This window comes from Notolabrus celidotus, chromosome 14 (genome assembly GCF_009762535.1).
Source record: "Notolabrus celidotus isolate fNotCel1 chromosome 14, fNotCel1.pri, whole genome shotgun sequence".
Lineage (NCBI taxonomy): Eukaryota > Metazoa > Chordata > Actinopteri > Labriformes > Labridae > Notolabrus > Notolabrus celidotus.
In genome coordinates, this window is record NC_048285.1 from 18513039 (window position 1) to 18531159 (window position 18121).

At 39.9% G+C, this 18121-nt stretch overlaps 1 protein-coding gene across 1 annotated transcript in view; it reads right to left on the bottom strand.

Annotated features, from left to right (window-relative positions):
- tlcd2 (TLC domain containing 2) overlaps positions 1–18121 on the bottom strand; it is a 29004-nt gene that overhangs the window by 3850 nt on the left and 7033 nt on the right. The gene's annotated exons all lie outside the window — the stretch shown is intronic.

Genomic DNA, 18121 nt, shown 5'->3' on the forward strand with positions numbered 1-18121 from the left:
GTGCTGAAAGTTCAGTGGATCTGCCCTGACTCCTCTGGGCTGCATTGTGGAGCGCAGGTCCACTGAACTGCTCCCACATTCATTCAGTCCAAGCTGGTCACGTTTGTTTTAACTGTGCTTCATCTGGAAATATATATTTCACCACACGACGGTCTGCTGGGTTCATATGTTCACGTATGTGTGTGTGAGTGTGCACCTGCACGAGAGGGAAGCACGAGTGTCCTCTTTGGTTGCAGAGCAGAGTTGTTCCGTGGTCCTGTAGTGATGCTAGACTGGGTGATGAGTTTTTAAAGTGCGTATATTCATTACTTATGGTCTTATACTGCATGCTGTGTAAGATTTTCAGCCTGATTCCGAACAGTATTTTCCTGCCTTTATATTGGGGGCGCACCCGCCACCCGGTGGAAGTCAAAGCAGACACTTAATTTGATGTCTCAAAGCTTGAAAACAGATAGTTTAATTAACAGATTAATTTTAGAGATTTAATGTGCTGATTGTGGTGAGTGGGGTCAAACATTATTCATTGCACATACTTAAACTAAGTGGGTAAAGTTTGTAAAAGCAGCAGCCAAACAAATCAGAAATATAATTATATGTTTATAAGTAGGTTATTCTCCATGTTTCCTCCTCCCTTCTGTGTGGATATTTATTGGTGTTCTTACACTTGTGACTTTTTTTAATGACCACGTGAAGGACACCTCTCCAATGACTCATCCCTGTTGAGCCATGCTTATGAAAGTGTGTTTTGTAACACAAGAGAGGATCTCCACAAGATGGCAGCACCACCACTCAAAACCAGTTGTTACACGGACAACTCAACAATCCTGTTTTCCCTCATTACAATGTACAGCCAGAGGAAAGGATTACAGTAAAATAGAGGGACAGGTTGTGACAGACAGGAAGTCTACAGTCCAATGAATACACAGCAGCTGTGTTTGTAGGTGTAAAAATTTGGATGACAGCAAAAGTGTTTACACTAAAACAGGCTGTTCAGCCAGACACTCCACAGGAGCTGGCACTGCCTCACACACCACCACAATCACCAGCTTCATTCACACTCAGAGCACACTCAGAGGGAAGCAGGAGGCCAAACTGTGTTCAGAAACATTGTAATTTAGGTCCACAACTTTAGCCATCTTAGCAATCATGTTAATAATTGAAGGAGGATGCCAGTGAAGTCTTTGGTTAGTCAGCGCAGGTCATGAGATACACTACAGTGAGAGAGAGAGTGGCCTTAACACCAGCCATGGATCAGCTGGAGAAGCATCTTGTGTTTTCTACTTCTGAGGTCACAGGATGCCCTCTCTAACAGCAGTCATGTGATGCTATGTGGTGGGTCAGACAAAAGGCCATGTGAGGAAAGGCAGCAGAAAACAATCCCTGACTCACCCTTACATTATGTGTTCCTCTTTAATGGATACATCTTTGGTTTAAAAAGATTCAACGGTCAGATGGTTTTCTTTAATGGACACATGTCACTTCCTTCCTGTTGTGTTCATCTGGGCAGATAAATACAGTTTAAGGGCATTGTTTACCCATCTCCAGAAACTAAAATGAAAAATATCTTGATTGTTGTTTTTTTTGGCATAGGAAAAAACGTTATTATAGTTAAAATATATTACAACATATTACATAATTGCTTTTTAAGGCATCACATGCAAAATTTGCTAAGTGCCAAACTACTCACAGTGGAATGACGTTTAATATGCAATAATAACCCTGGTTTTTAACATTAATTGTGCAGGTTTACTCAAGGTGTGATAACATTAAAGTGTGCAGGTTCACACAGGTTTAAATGTGCATAACTATTTATGATGCAACAAACTTTAAGTATGCATTGTTAATGGTGCAATAACATTTCATATGTCACAATATTCCAGTAATGAGCAATAATATCCAAAGGTCCTAGTACACTGCACTACAGGCAGAGTTTTTTTCTTCATGTTTTTTTAATTGACCCCTTTTTATAACTTTTTTAGATCGGCATATGTTTAGCTAAAAGTGTTATGTTAGTCTTATGTTTGAGAGAAGCACAGCAAATTCAGTGGTACAATGTGCAATGAAAATGAAGACATTCCACTCTATTCTATTCTTCCAGGTCATTTTTTGTGTTTAAGGGAAAAGTATAGCCACAAATCAAGAGTCACCAAGACAAAAGAAACGTCTGTCAAATGTTAATTCTTGAATAGTAAAAGCAGTAATTTGCGGGGTGTGACTCTGACTCACACTGATACTAAAGCAGACATCGATTCAAACCCTTAACCTGCTGTCAGGTAAGAATGACAGTGATGACAAACAATGCTGATGAACAATTACGCCGATGACAGTGAAAGCCCCGCATTTGGTAACATGAATGGCTGGTTTAATCTCAGTTGATGTGTCGGGGGGGAAGCAGTTATGTCAACAGGACACAAGGCTTTTCAGTTCAGAATAAACAAACACACTAACAAGTATGTAATCACACCGTAGTGTTGGTCAGTCATACTCCTGTGACATTCCTCTCTAGTAGGACATGTGCCTTATGAGAAGTGATACAGTCAGGCAATATGTTTGTCATCATTAAACTCACTGAGATAGGGAACAACAAGCATCCTCAGCCCACTTTTGACAACTATATTTTGTAATCACTGATAATAATGTAACACCTGCTGCTTAACTTTTATTTGGCTAAATCTCCAGGTAAGATGACAGACTATGAGCAACTGCTTGACTATAGCAAATTATCTTTAATTATTTACCTCTACAAATAGGAAATCTATACAGTCTCAAATAATTAGTCATAACTATCAGTTGTGAACAAAAGACAACCATTAAGCACTTATCGTGCTTTCATGGCTGGACTGGAGTGACCAGCCCCTCATTTGACATATGAGTCCCTCATTTGACATATGAACAAAAAGTTTTATTGCCTGGAGGTTGATGTGCTTTGTTTAGTGTTCTCGATATCATGGTTGATGTGAAATCAGACAGCAGATATTCAACTATAAAACTACAGAAGACAAGGGGTTACAGAAATATGGGTGTGCAATATTGACAAAAAATAATATGGGTGTGCAATATTGACAAAAAATAATATCTCAATATTTTGGGTTAATTTGCCGATAATTGGCGATCTTGCACCAAATGGAAACTCAAGACAAATGCATTTACATGAATACATTTGGGAACTTTTAAAAGGTGGTTTTAAACATGGATGAAAGCAGAGAGATAATGAAATAAGATATAAAAGAGGAGGTCATACATGCCAGTCTTTGTACAACCGCAATACAGAAAAACCCCAACAGGTGAAGGGGTGGCATGTGTCATAAAAACACACATTCGTGTTGGTTTAAACTCAAAGCAGAAGCTCAGACACCTATATCTCTTGAAGCCCTTATCTCTAACCCTGACCTCTTAAAAACAAGACCATACATGATGATTTACGTCTATAAGAACCTGCACACACATACACACATACACACACACACACAACAAACTTCAAACTCACATAGTGGTCTCTAGAGGGGCTAATCTGAAGTCTAATCTGATCAGGGAAGATAAAACACTACAGAGCAGGAACTAGGAAGGTCAAAACAACCCTCATTCAACCGGAGGATAGGCTGATGAAAAATAAAGAACAGAGACTCTTTGTTGTAAAGAAACTTGAATCAAATAAAAGTACCATTAAACTTGGAAATAGTTACATCTCAATGTTTCTTAATTGTGAAAAAAAAAGGCTACTCTCCTGTTCTTCCTGCATGTGTATATCTATTTTTATGGTGGTTATTTCTCTTTTATGAGGTTTGGAATGACTATGTATGCTTATCTTGGTATACGCTATGACAGCACAAGGATATGTAACACACAACAAAGTAAAGCCATGTTTCACTAACAACTTCAGCTCTGTTAAACTTTACCTTTTCAAAGATACCAACAGATATGTACCACTTTCATCAGGTGACATGACCCCACAGGGCTCAGCAGCCAACCAGACAACAACAGCTAGCCAAAACTCATCTATGTCATTCACTCAGGACAGAAGCCAGATCCCACCCCGTGCTGCTGACAACACCTAAAGCTGACAGAGAATCACAGTAATCCCCCACCAGACCCCACGTTGTATCTGATGATCAGAGTGATTCAGCATTATCTGGATTTGCAGCATAAGCTCTCTGAAACCTGGCTTTCACATAAAGGAGCCTACACACAACTGTCTAAAGAGAAATTGTAGTGGACAGACTGAAACAAACACGTGACGTCTCTTCAAACACAGACACCTTCTGATGCTTCGATGTTAACACAGATAAAAAAAGGAGCTATAACTTTAAATACGTATAATCTGATCTCAAGTATGGATCTTAAATTTGAGGAACAACAACACGAGTGATGTGATGGAAAGCAAGGATGTAACTCAAATGGAAAAATTATGTTTGAACATTTTGACAACAGGCTAAACTTCCCCTGCTGAGCAACAGGTGTTACACAGTTAAAATGATCGTTTATGCTCTATGTCCAATATGAACACAGATACATATGGATTCTTCTGACATCCAAAGTCTGCATTCATTTCGTACACATTTCTGCACATTTCCTGGGAGCTTATGAATATGGAATACACGCTGCAGTAACACATAAAATTATGAGAGCAGCGTGGAGCAGTACAGCCAACACTTCAAGCTAATCTAGAAAAACACAACAAATTAAAATATTTTGGAACATGACAGAACTTTATTCCTATGAGAATCTGTGTGATATCTGAGTTGCACAAGAAACTACTCCCCTCCATAATATTTGGCTCCAGTATCTGCCTTGAGTGTGTTACAAAGTTTGAACTTCCAGTGGATATCTGAGATACCACTTACAGTGTGCTAACTTAGCTAACAGGTTATTTCCTTCAATTCACTTGCCTGTGTTGACTGTCAAGTGTGGTTTTCTTGGTTAATGAGACCTTGTTTATCTAGTTTTATCACATTGTGTGTAAGGTTGAGTAAGGTTATTCTGTTAAAGTATGGTAATACACAGATTGTTTTAATGAGTTTTTTAAAAGAATAAAAGGTAGGATTCAGGTGTATTTTTGCAAGTTTTCTGAAAGCTTGGTGCTGACCGAGCGTTGCAGTACCACCGCCAGCATAAATGGCTCCAAATGCAAACAGGATTCATGAGACAGTTTTGAGGTTCCTCATTCTCTTTGAGATTTAACTTTCTTTCTTGACTCCTAATTTGGAATTGTAAAAAAGTCTCCAACAGCCTGAGGTTGTAAGCTCAACATACTACATCATTACAGATTATGAGCTTTTGTGGTATATGTACCAAGCTGGGTGGTACTAAGATTTAAATGGGATGGGAGAAGACATGCAGTGCCACTTAACCTTTGGACTTCACTCGTATACATTAACCTGCTGTTTTAGCCGTTATAAAATGTGAGCAAGGGACTGAAAAACAAGCTGGTGGTGGTGTTTGTTCCTTGCATTTTCTCCCTATGGGCTCAATTAGCTGCTTCTGCCCCCTCGGTGAGGGACCTCAACCCCCCCCCCCCCCCCCCCCCCCCCCAATCATTGGGGAGACACTGGGAGCACAGATGGGAGGTAAATACTGTTAATGTTGATATCAACAAGGTGAAAAGATGCTTACAATGGAAAAACTAATCCCCAAAATCAACTTATAGCATCAAGAGAAACCGCCAATCTGATTGCAGGTCAACCAATTAGTTGTGTAAAGTTCAAAAGATAAAGTTAGTTTCAAGATGTGAGTGATTAACATTTATGCTTTTGAGTTGAATCACCAGTTAATCAGTTTTTAGGGCTAGATAAGGCCGATGAATCCTCAAACATATATTCTACAATAGATATCGTCTGAAAGAGAAAATGTCTGCTTACCTGGTCAAGGTGACATTTGAAGGTAAACAGCATAATTCCAGCAAGGAAGAACCAGACTTCTGTGTCTTTGTTTTACTTTCAGAGCATAAACATTGCCTATTGTGTTCTGTTTTTAGAAAAGAGTAGTACAAGAAAGTCTGTATTTTATTTTGTAAATTTAGCCAAAACAATGACCCTGATATCGAGTTTGAAGATCTGCAAGAGTAGCTAAGTCATGGGGCCATATTTAAGGCTGGGTTGACTTTTGTTACAGAGCTGGCAGGAAGAATTCCATATGAAGTTGTGGTGAGCAAACTTGGATCACACATGCACCCCATATTGATAATGTCAGGAACATTTTCAAGATTGTAGTGCATGTGTGAATGGGGCAGTTGTACAAATCTGGATAATTATTATTCAATTCTGAAAATGTCAGCATGCAGCTCAATTTTTTTACAATCAACGCAGACATACCTCTGCTCCTCCTTTGTTTACTGCTTCAAGTTTGATACAAGAATGATGCTGGCATTACAACAATGGAAAAAACAGTGTGCATCAAAGAGTTGTGTCCACAAGTAAAACAACATATATACCTCTTTTGTTTTAACTGAAGACACAACTCCATATTTGAGAATCTTTTACATGGACTCCTAGCATTTTCTAGAAACTTTCAGGAGCTTTACCTTGTACATTTTTCCAAAGTTGCTTGTTTATTCATGTCCCTTCTACATAGTCTTCCCTGTCAGGTGAGGGGGTGGGTGTGGTATTTAAGTCTCATGAGGCAGGATATGACATCAGAAGCACACAGAGGAAGCAACAGTGTAATGTTTACAACATGATGTTGAACGAAGCAACAGAGACCTACACTTTGCATCAGTGCTATGTGTAAACAGGCAGTTGTAAAGACATCTTTGCTATTTTTGTCTTGAAAGTGATACACCTTCTTACGTGTCTCTCTTACGCTCACGTTGGTCACACGATACATGCATCACCAGCCTCTCCCACTCACTTACTGTGAGTTTCCCTAAATATTTCCCCCTGCGGTCTTACATCAGCTCACCTTGACTTGTTGCAGAAGTCTTACTTGGGTGCTAACTGGACAAATTCAGGGTAAAGTTTGGGTGAAAACTTTGGATGTTTCTGGTTTTTTTTGCATGTGATAATACAGACCAAGAACCATGTCTTGTCTTTGCTCTTTGACAATAGACACGACATGCACAAGGGTAATTAAGGATTTCCATTTCAAACCAGTTTCTCCGCCTACAGCTGATAACTCTTGCTCTCTCAGTCAGAGGAGAATTTCGAGTTCAGCTCCAGCACATTCTGTTTGTAACAATGGGCAAAGTGAGTGGTGAATGATAATGAAACCATGTGCGGGAACATAAAGGGTGGTGAGGAAGGCGAGAGGTCTTTAACCCAGGAAACTCACAGTAGTCCTGGCAGACCAGTTTGTGACATGCTCAGAGCACACACACAAACAGCCTATAGTTACAAAAACACATTTCCTCTCTAGATCATTAATGCAGCAGGGGTCAAGGGTCAGGGTCAAACTCCAAACTGGAGGGCACGCACGCACGCACGCACGCACGCACGCACGCACGCACGCACGCACGCACGCACGCACGCACGCACGGACCTGTACAGTCTTCATAAGTCAAGCATGACATACAGTAGTTCTTATGGCAGTGTATCCACACCCATATTTATTTAGTACTTATTATTTTTAAGTCAAACATCTAACCGGCTTCACGTTAATACTATATGGGTGTGTGAGCATGTCAGAGAGAAGCGTAGAGGAAAAACACTGACATTTATCTCAACAGCAGCTTCTTTGAAGTTATTTAAGGGTTTGAAAAATGCAAACCAAATACATTTAGGACATGTCACCTTGTGCACTCTTACGAATGGAAAAGAGTGTCTGTTTTTCCATTTCACCACAGTTGGCATTTTGCTTGAACCAGAGCAGAAATTTGAGTTCAAAAGAAGAGGGTATTCTCAACCTGTTTTATCCGTCTTAAAACGGATCAAAAGCCTGGTAAAAAAACAACAACAAAATGTTGCCATAACAGTGGGGCACAGAACAAAATAATTTAAAGCAAAGTGTAGTGTATATAGCTGGTTTTACATAATGATAATGTTGTGTAATGTAGTGCAGTAAATGGAAAATTAGGGACAGGACAGTACAGGAAATTATCACAAATTCAAGCCTACTCAACCATTTCTAAAGGTGATGCAAGGAATCTGATGTATTTTTTTAAATAATTGCAGGCTATTCTTGAGAAATGTGCAGAAAGTCGACCAAAATCAATGACATAATTAGTTGCCAACAACATTAGTTGTCAATAATTAGTCTATTTCAACATCGGGCATGTTTTCATTCTGTGACAAACATTGTTTCCAGGGGTTAAGTTACTGTGGTATGAGCCACCATACATCCCTACTATCTCTACCGAGAGTGGTGCATGCAAAACAGTGTCCAGGAATTGACAGGTTAACAAAGTATAGTAAAATTGTGGCGGCAAATGCAACACTATCACACCTTAAACTTATCATGTCTGGAAGCTTTTTATACTCTATGCTGCAAAGAAAATGATTGCTTGCAAAATCGGTGAAAGGGGACCTGGCTAATCATGGAAGTGAGCACTGAAGAGAAGACACGTTAAACATCAACGGTGACATCAAAGTTATAGCTAAGTTAAAGCCATACTATGTGATTTTTCTCTCATCTTCAAACCCTTACCGTAAAACCTTTCACCTAGGGATGTAAATTAAGGAATGTATGAGTTTCCTTGTTTGTCTTCATGTGGATTAAACTATGACATAAAATTCATTCAGCCTGGGCTGCATGTGGTGATGCTATGTGGGAGGTACCATCAGGTAGCTACCAAACAACCACAGTTACAGTACACGAGTTACACTTAGCGCCGCTCGAGTGGCTGCTTGTTGCAGCAGCTCTCTCTTCATTGTTCTTTTTACGACTTTTTTTCATATCTGGTTAGTTATCTTTTAATGACTCATTTGTTGGCCATGGACACCAAACTCTTTATGTTTGCATTGGTGTTTTTGTTATTTTTGTTCCTGTCCGTGTCCGGAGATCCTGTGTGTATTCATGGTAACATTGTTTACATACCAGATCAGCTGTTAGCAGCCCGGAGCATGTTGATGCTAAAGCTAGAAAAGACGACATCGACCTGTCCTTCCACCCACCGTTATGAGGAATGTAAGATCTATCTATGATAAGGTGGACGAGCTAACCCAGCACCAGAGGGAATACTGGCAGAGTAGCATCATGCTAACAGAGCTAACACCAGACATGAACGCCACATTGGAAGGATTTCACCTGCTGTGGGCGGACAGGATACAGGAGAGCAAGACTGTGGTGAAGAAGGCCAGCTCAGTCCTGGACCCTGTGAAGGTGATGGCTGACAGGAGAATTATGGCCAATCTGTCGTCTTTGATGAACTTTTTGTTCTATATACAGTATATTCTTGTTGAAATTCTTGTACTGTACACCTTCTTGTTTGCTGCTGTAACTCCATGAATTTCCCCGTTGTGGAACGAATAAAGGAGTATCTCATCTAATATAATCTTAATAAAGTAATACAAATCTACCTACTTCCTCTCCTTACATACAGTTATATTATGGAGGGGAGTAGTTTCTTATGCGACTTGAAGTGTTGACTATACTGCTCCACGCTATAAATACAACACACCTTGAATTCATGCAACAAAGATTACAAGGAACTTTAAAGATAAGTAAACTCATTTAACCTTCACATTCTCCCATAAATATACACTGGATGTGGTAATCAATTTACTAAAGTAAGATGCCGAAGGTGAAAACAAAATCACAGTATTATCAATCTGCTTTCTGTTTCTGTCGATCACATGGACAGAGACACTTGTTTGGCAAGAAAGAGGCAGTCTTGCCAAATACACCCAACTATGGGAACAGAGCAACCCCATAACACGGGTCAAAGTAAACTAAGCTTTTCAAACACACCTGTGATATACGACACAGACTGAGTGTCTGAGTTTGGGTTCCTCATACTTTAGATAACGCTAGATATTTACAATGTGACAGCTTTGAATTAAGCTGTTAATTATTAACTGCTCCAAATGTCCACACAGATGAGTACACACATTTTTCTATCACAAGCACACATACAATTGCTCCCGAGATAAAATTGTTCGATAGGCAGTCCACAAAAGTGGTCATACAGGGATGTAAGAGAGCCAAGTCAAATAGATGGAGACTAATAGGAAACTCAACATAGATGTTAGAGCCATCTGGCCATAGGCAGACAAGCAGTGGTGTGATGAGTAGGTGGGCGGGCTGTCCTTATAAAAGCTCAAAGTCTATGAGAGAAAATGGAGGATAGGATGTGCAACTTGGAAGCATGAGACGGTAAAGATTGCACACAGACACAGACTACTATCTGTGAGGGTGGTTATAACTATTATCATGCGACCTGTATTAAGTCTCGTCAGCTGACAGAAGCACAGCGCTTCATTTCAGAGCCTCACTGTCACAAACATCTGCACAGATTTTCACCAGAAGTACCAGACACAATTATTTGGACCAAACATGATCAATTGTCACAGCATGGAGACTCATTTGTAAAGGTATGTGTGCTATGTCAAGTCCTGGCTGAGGGAATAAGTGTTTTTCCTCATTTTCACATGAGACATCAGGGAGGGGCTCCATGGCTGTTAAAAGGTGTGTTAGGATGAATCGTGGTGTGAAAGGAGAAGGAGAGGTTTGCATAACCTTAAGTGTGCTGTGTGTCTTAGCCAGAGCTACACCTTTTTCAAGGGATGATATAGGCCTGTAATAGCTTTTCTAAATCATCTTCATTTTAATAAGGAACCAGATGCTCAAAAAGTCTGATGATGGTACATATTTGATATTTACTGCGGAGTATTAGGACCACACTAAACCACCCAAAAAATCTGAGGTTTTAAGAATTGTTGTATTATGTGAACAAAGTCTTAAAACCATAAGAATAAATAAATACGAAAGTCTTAACATCATGAGAATAAAGTTTGAAGCTATGGTTGGTCTATGGTTGGTCTACATGTTATTGTTAGTGGACCATGAGATGGGCAGCATCAAAATAAGGAGTGTGGAGCATCTTTGTTTAGTTAAACTTTAGTATAAGTTCACAAAAGACCGAAACAATTAAAAGAAGGCAAAAGAAACAGAGACTACTTATTCAGACTTTTATCTCATAAAATTATAACTTTATTCTCCTATTATTACCCTGATTTCTCACTAATCACAGGTCTGTGTTAAATATTTGATTCTGATTGGTCAAAATCTCCTTAGGGGTGGGCACCTGCTTTGCTGGGGTTCTAAACAACATAACCACCTCTCGTAAAATCTAAACTTTAATCTTGGAAACCCAGACCTTTTCCTTTAATGTGGCCCTGATACGCACCAGAAGATTTCAAGTTTTTATTCTCTTAAAAACTAAAGTGCCCAAGTCTTAATAAATACTGGACAGAGGTATTTGTTACAATGTTACAATGTTACAATGTCATTTAGCAGACGCTCTTATCCAAAGCGACGTACATACGAGAACAAGAACAACACAAGCAAAGATCTAGACAAGAGGAAACAAGATCAGTACGGGTAACAAAGTGCTTAAAGTCCATTTGGGTGCAGGTACTGCCAAGCAGTGTAAAGACAATGCACAAAGTAAATAAGGATTTTTTTTTTTTTTTTTTTGTAAAATAAAGAACATCTACAATGAAGCAACCAAACCGTTTAAGACTCTCCGTTATCATCATCAACAATTAACATCACCAAAATAATGACCAAAGTACCAAGTGCTGGGTCACTCAAGAACTGAACACAGATTCCCAGAGTAGAGCACACTATATCCAAGATAATCAACGTTGAATTGAAACCCAGTCCTCTTGGGTTGCTGTGTTTGGGGTCACTGGAGGAGTGGTACAGTTATCGGCACAAAAACAGCGGACCCTGGCCTTTGCTTCCCTCCTGGCCAGGCCGTGCTGCTCAGATGGAGAGACGCTACCACGCCCACACATGCACAATGGTTGGCAGATATTATGGCTTGCTTAAAGCTAGAGAAAATAAGATTCTCACTACAACATTCAAATGCACAGTTTATTGAAATTTGGGGACCCTTTCTGAACTCTGTTCAAACCTTTAAAACCATGATTCAGGTGCAGCTATTTTTTTTAAAACAGTTCTTTATGGAATCTACAAAATACTGTTGACAAATTATTGTGTTAAAGCACTTCTGAAACCAGGGACTCTGGGGCTGTAAGGAATAAAAAACAGGAACCTCTGATGCTTACTGGAGAAATCTCAGTCAAACATAATAACAAAGAAAAAGAGCATGAAATGGTTAACTCAACTTACTTCAAATGATCAATGTGAGGTTGTTCCTACGCTGTACTCTCTCATGCTCGCACACCCGCCTACGCTGCTTTTGGAATCATACGCAAGTACTGTGGTATTCCCACAGCAGCTGGATCTCAGCCAAGTGTGTTCTCTATCTGTTTAATGCTCTGCTTCACGGTTTTTAGGTGTGTCACTCACAGAAAAGAATTGTAGTGTTGCTTCTTTGCTACTCCTTGCTTTACAGCTATGACAAATAGCTTACATTGTCAACTCCCTGATTTCTAAACGTGCTGATGGATGGATGCCTCCACAAATGGCAACACTGGTTGTCATGTCAACTGCTAATAAATGCCAGCTCTACTTTAGGGGCACTCTGCTTTTTCCAGCATCCAGCCTCTTTGGAAAGCTTGGGAAGTGTGTGGTTGTGTGTGGTTGTGTGTGTGTGTGTGTGTGTGTGTGTGTGTGTGTGTGTGTGTGTGTGTGTGTGTGTGTGTGTGTGTGTGTGTGTGTGTGTGTGTGTGTGTGTGTGTGTGTGTGTGTGTGTGTGTGTGTGTGTATGCGCGCAACACAACTACTCTTCTCTGCTGCCAATCTGCAGGCAAAAGAAGACCTAATGTAAGGTTCACTCACATCAGGCTGCTCTGGTTTGGATGGGAGGTATCTGCACCTGTACACCTTATTATACTTCAAACTGAAATTCACATTCTCTTCCTCTGAAAAGCAGGCATCTAATGCTGGTCTGTCACTAACTCTCATCAGCATCTGTATCCATCTGTAGATGTACGTAAATTGTTTCTGGACAAGGAAATTCCTTGGTGTCGGATAGTCATATCATGAGGGAACAAATACCACAAAAAACAATACAGTACTACAGGAGCACGTAGGGTCTCATTGGTTTGTTGCCATGTGAGGGGGCGGTACAAGCTGCAAAGAGTGGGTGGATGAGAGGGGGATGGGGGAGATGTTTTGGCGCCATACAGGGTAAGGGGGGTTGAGAACAAGGCAGTGTGTGTGATATATGGAGTGGAGCTGAGGCAAAGAAATGTTTGAGGGGGTGCTCACATTTGCAGGGCCCTTTCAGGAAACTGGAGGATTGCTACGTGTGTGTGTGTGTGTGTGTGTGTGTGTGTGTGTGTGTGTGTGTGTGTGTGTGTGTGTGTGTGTGTGAGGCCCTCTCCCTCTCCCTCTCTCTCTCTCTTTCTCTCTCAGGGGAAGCTGGGGTTCATGTGGAGACCAGATGTGTGTCCTCTTGTCTGAGTAAACAGAATAAGGGGGACCCTCCTGGGTTTCCCCACCAAAGAAGATGTGACAGCTGAGGCAAATACACATACATGAAGACTTTCCTCACATTCCTTCTATTTTGCATCACAACTTCTTCCTTCAGTTTTATTACCCTTGGTTTATGAAGATAGTGTTGTTTTTTGTATTTCTCTGTACTGTATGTTCTACAAAAACATCTGAAAAAACAACTGAGGCTCCAGCAGCTCATGGTTTTGCAAACATAATGTTGACATTGCAGATTTTTAAAAAGTAACTCCAAACTGGTTTGTCACTCCAAAGTGTGGGTCAAAAAGGAGGAGTGTCACAGCCCACAGACTGTGGATGGCTGGAAATATACCTATGGGCTGGCTATCAAAAATGAAAACATGCCATACATTCATTCTAAATCAGCTGCAGCTTAGAAATAAAAAGAGGCTGTCTGAAGGAAGAAAACACATCACAAAGAACTGTCAAATCAGAAATAAAGCAAACATGCTTGTTTATGTTGTTGATGCAAAGTAACCACTAAAAGAGGACACACGTCTATCAAGAAACAGACCAGTCTACTTATTTATTCAGTTATTTATGTAAAAAAAAAAATCCTTTTCTTTACCTTGACCTACTGAACACAGAGGAGACTAGGGTATTACATACTGTACTACTGTATATACCTTAAGTAACAATGTAGAAGATCTTGCTGGGATAAGAGGGAGGGGGATGTCGCAATTTGGGGGGGAATTTTTCTAGAGGGGCGTTTAAAGTGAAAGGCTTACAACCTGTTGTACTACTGCCTTCGAACTATGTCATGCCCCTCTCTTTTTGAAAACAAAAAACAATTGATCGCAAAAAGGAAACAGACCAGTCAGGATTTTGGTTTTTGTTTGAACATAGGCAACAATAGAGACTTTAAACCAAATAAGGATTTAAGGATCACAAATCTTGCTGCTCTTTATATTTGTTTGTAATTCTTTCACATTAGGCTGCTAGGCGTGCCAGGGTCCTCAGAAAACCTGCAGCAAGTGGAGGAAGAAAGAAAGAAAAGATAGAAACAGGCATACAGGATAATCAGGTTTTACATAGTTGAAGGTGTAGATGTTGATGACACACATGGCATTCCTGTGACATGTGGTGTCGCACCAGTGACAACCTTGGCAACGACCAAATATCCTCTAGCATCCTAAAGTGACATTCCATGTTGGATATGTTACACAGCTTTGTGCTCCTCCCACAAATATCAATTTTCATGCCTGGTAAACAGAGACAAGTTCAAGTCGTGTCCAAGCCTGGCATGAAGCCCCCCTCTTAAAACCTTCGAGAGGAAAAATGACTAAGGTTGAATTGAATACACAGAAAATCTGAATGCCAGCACGTAAGACGATTTCCAGGTTGTAAGAGGAAAAACAAACAGAAAAACAAAGTGCTGTAAACACAAAGCTACCAGAAAAATCAACTCATCCTGCGTGTATGTTTCAAGTCAATATATTGTGAACTCTCTTCCAGCAGAGGCAGCACCTCTTTCTAAAAATAATACAAAGTACTGTGTTAAGTTGATTACCAAGTTAATATTTATATATGGAAGGGAAATTAATATGATCAAAATATGTAGACATTCATGCCGAGAAGTGACTTTAGGCTCTGAAAACTTGTCAACACTGACATTAATCCAGCACCAAATGTCATAATAAATACAAAAATTCTCAGAAATGCCAAATGAAGTGTTGGAATTGGATCTTTCTTGCCATCTGCAAATTGATATGAGATTGTTTACAAAAGCTGTTCATCCAGCTGATGCAAACTTGTGTTAATCCGTCTGATGGAGAAGACAAGATTCAAAAACCTGAAACCCATACGCCAGAAGCTGCAGCAGATGAATGAAAGCGGCCTCAATGTGGCAATTACTGCAATGCAAATGGGACTTCTACAGGGCTTGAATGCTTAAAACTTGGTGCATTTTATTGAATTTATTTTTGGCTTTTTTCATTGTAGTCTATGCTAATGGCTTTATGTCACACATTTTATGTCATCAAGTGTCTAATATAATGATTAACAGTGTTATATTTTACTGTAATTGTAACAGATCACGAGGGCTGACAATCTTAAAATATGGAAACAGCAGAAAAGCAGCTGTTGTATTTATGACTTCCCTGGTGTGTTGCAAAATCTTGACATTCCTTATTCATGTGTTTAGGAGCAACATGTGGATTCAGGTTGAAGTTTTTCATTTATTATGAGAGAATTCTAAGTGAATAAGTTATAGTGAACCCTACAGTGAGTAGGGTGTTTCAGAGCAGGTCAGTATAGATTGGAGGCAGAAAGTGTTGGGTGGATGTGATTGGAAACAGCATGTCTCCTCAAACAGCAGATTATCATGTGCTGCCCTGTTCTGCTTTAGCAGAGTCAGCCCTTGCTCCATGCTACCAAGATAATTGAATTGTAGCTAATGAAAGAGGGATGAGAAACATTTAGTGAAGAAAAATAAAAAGTTTATAATCCGTGTGAGAGCAAAAAGGTAGAGAATTGATTCACTTTGTGTTTCCATAGAGTATTATCAATGGGAATCTCAAAAAAGCAACATCACACGTACTGCTTTCACATGCTCCCTTCCTCCATGGAAAAAAGAATCTCTTCTTCTGCCTCTGCTTGGCATCTTCTCTTGCAGCTCATATTTTTAATTATAAGCTCACTATTTCCAAGAGCAAGAGGCATGGGCTATCCAGACTGAAAAAGATTCAACATGGGGATAATGTTGTTTTACAAGAAGGGCAAATAAACCTTGGTTTTACATTTACTATTCACAGCTCAAACAATGGCTTAACTTCTTCACTGCTCTTTTTCAAACACGATGTCCAACAGTTGTCAAATTTAGGATTCTTTCTTCAAAGCCTTGCTTGGTACCTTTATGTTCTCCCTAGAAAAAGACACCCTACTCCTGGCAGAACTATCACAACTTCCTGTTTCACTAAAGGAAACACAGGGTAATGGCTGACAGGATCTCATCAGGCATGAGTGACTGTGGCAGGGCCCACAAGTTCTTCAGACAGAAATAAGAAGCTGCTAATCCCCTCTCAAGTCAATAAGAAGGAAAAAATACTTTCCATGGAATGTTTGCCTTTATTATTCCTCCTGGACGGCTACAACAGGGATCAACAAAACTCCTGTTTCACCTCATGCTGGTTCACTATATGCCTGTATAACAGAGGAAACCATCTGAGATATTTGGATGAATGAAAACAACAAGAGGGATTGATGTTGAGTGTGTTTGAGTGGACAAATCCCGAAAAAAAGACAACAAATCACAGCTGAAGAGATGAGGATAAGAGTGAGATGTAGGACAGGACCAAGACTAGTCTAGTCACAACATTTTAAAAGTCCAAGGTTGTTCTGATAACCAGCATTAACAGCAGGTGTGAAATATATTTGCATGTCAGAGACAGATGGCCTTCTGCTCTTTAGCATTCAGCCATAATGTGTATTCATTTACATATGGGTTTTTATGGCTTACATCTGACAGCATTCATTTAACAATAAAACATCATTTTTATCATCAATTATCGGGAAGCATTCAAATATTTCCACTAAAGAACCATACTCCAATACATTTTGTCCTCCTTTAGTGATGGTATATTTGGTTTTCTTGCCATGCTTACATTGAGGCATGGTCTGTAATCATAGTGATGCTTGTTGGGTATACAAGGAGGGCAGCCAAATAAATCCCAATTTCACATCTCAAACACGGATCAGAGCTACATCTACTGGGAACACTCCTGTGACTTTAGATAACCAGACATTTACAGTTTATTTTCATATGAAACCTGGCATCTTCATACTGCTATCTGACATTTTATAGACCTCCTGCAAAATAACAGTCCATAAAATGTGCATGAAAGGAACAAGAGAGAGAGCCAACAAAATATAAAAGAGGAGGCCAGATGAGGGCAGGAAAACAAGTGAGTTAAAGGAGGATGGTGCATTGACATCAGGGAGTGAAATGATAGAGGAGAATGAATCCAAGTCTTGTTGATGGTACAATACAGAACTAAGAAAGAGAGTTGGCTTTCGGAGAAACACAGAAAGCAATGTGAATAAGCAAGAAGTCTCGTCCTTCCACACTCTAGTGACAATCTGAAGCCAGCTGGCCTGGCCAAAGCGTCCATTCATGAGGTTTCCAGGATGTCAGGGAAGGAAAAAAAAAATCAGAAATAAAGGGGATACAGCTATCTACTGTCAAACTCTCAGAGGCCTTCCTCAATAACAACAGGTGGTGTTGAACCTGTTCCCACTATTCATATACAATTACTCTTAGATTTGCGTTCAACAAAACACTGATTCTCACCTGGCATAAGGCAACTTAGCTTGGCCTTTAACCTTGTTTAGGAATAATGGTGCCACAGTTGTCCTCACACATATCAAGGCTCATTCCCAGGCAACTACAAGAAGCATTAGTACTGAAGGCACTGACCTTAGGCTGAGTCCAAACAACAAAACCAACAACAAAACCACTATTTGGTTTACAGACAAGGCAACCAACAAGAAACAAAAAGTTAATCAATAGTAGTTTTGGAAGATTGTCAAGAAGAAACACTTCAGACGCAAATATTTGAGAGAAGGAGGAAATGCTAGGTCATCACGACAACAGAGGGCATACTTTGAGATA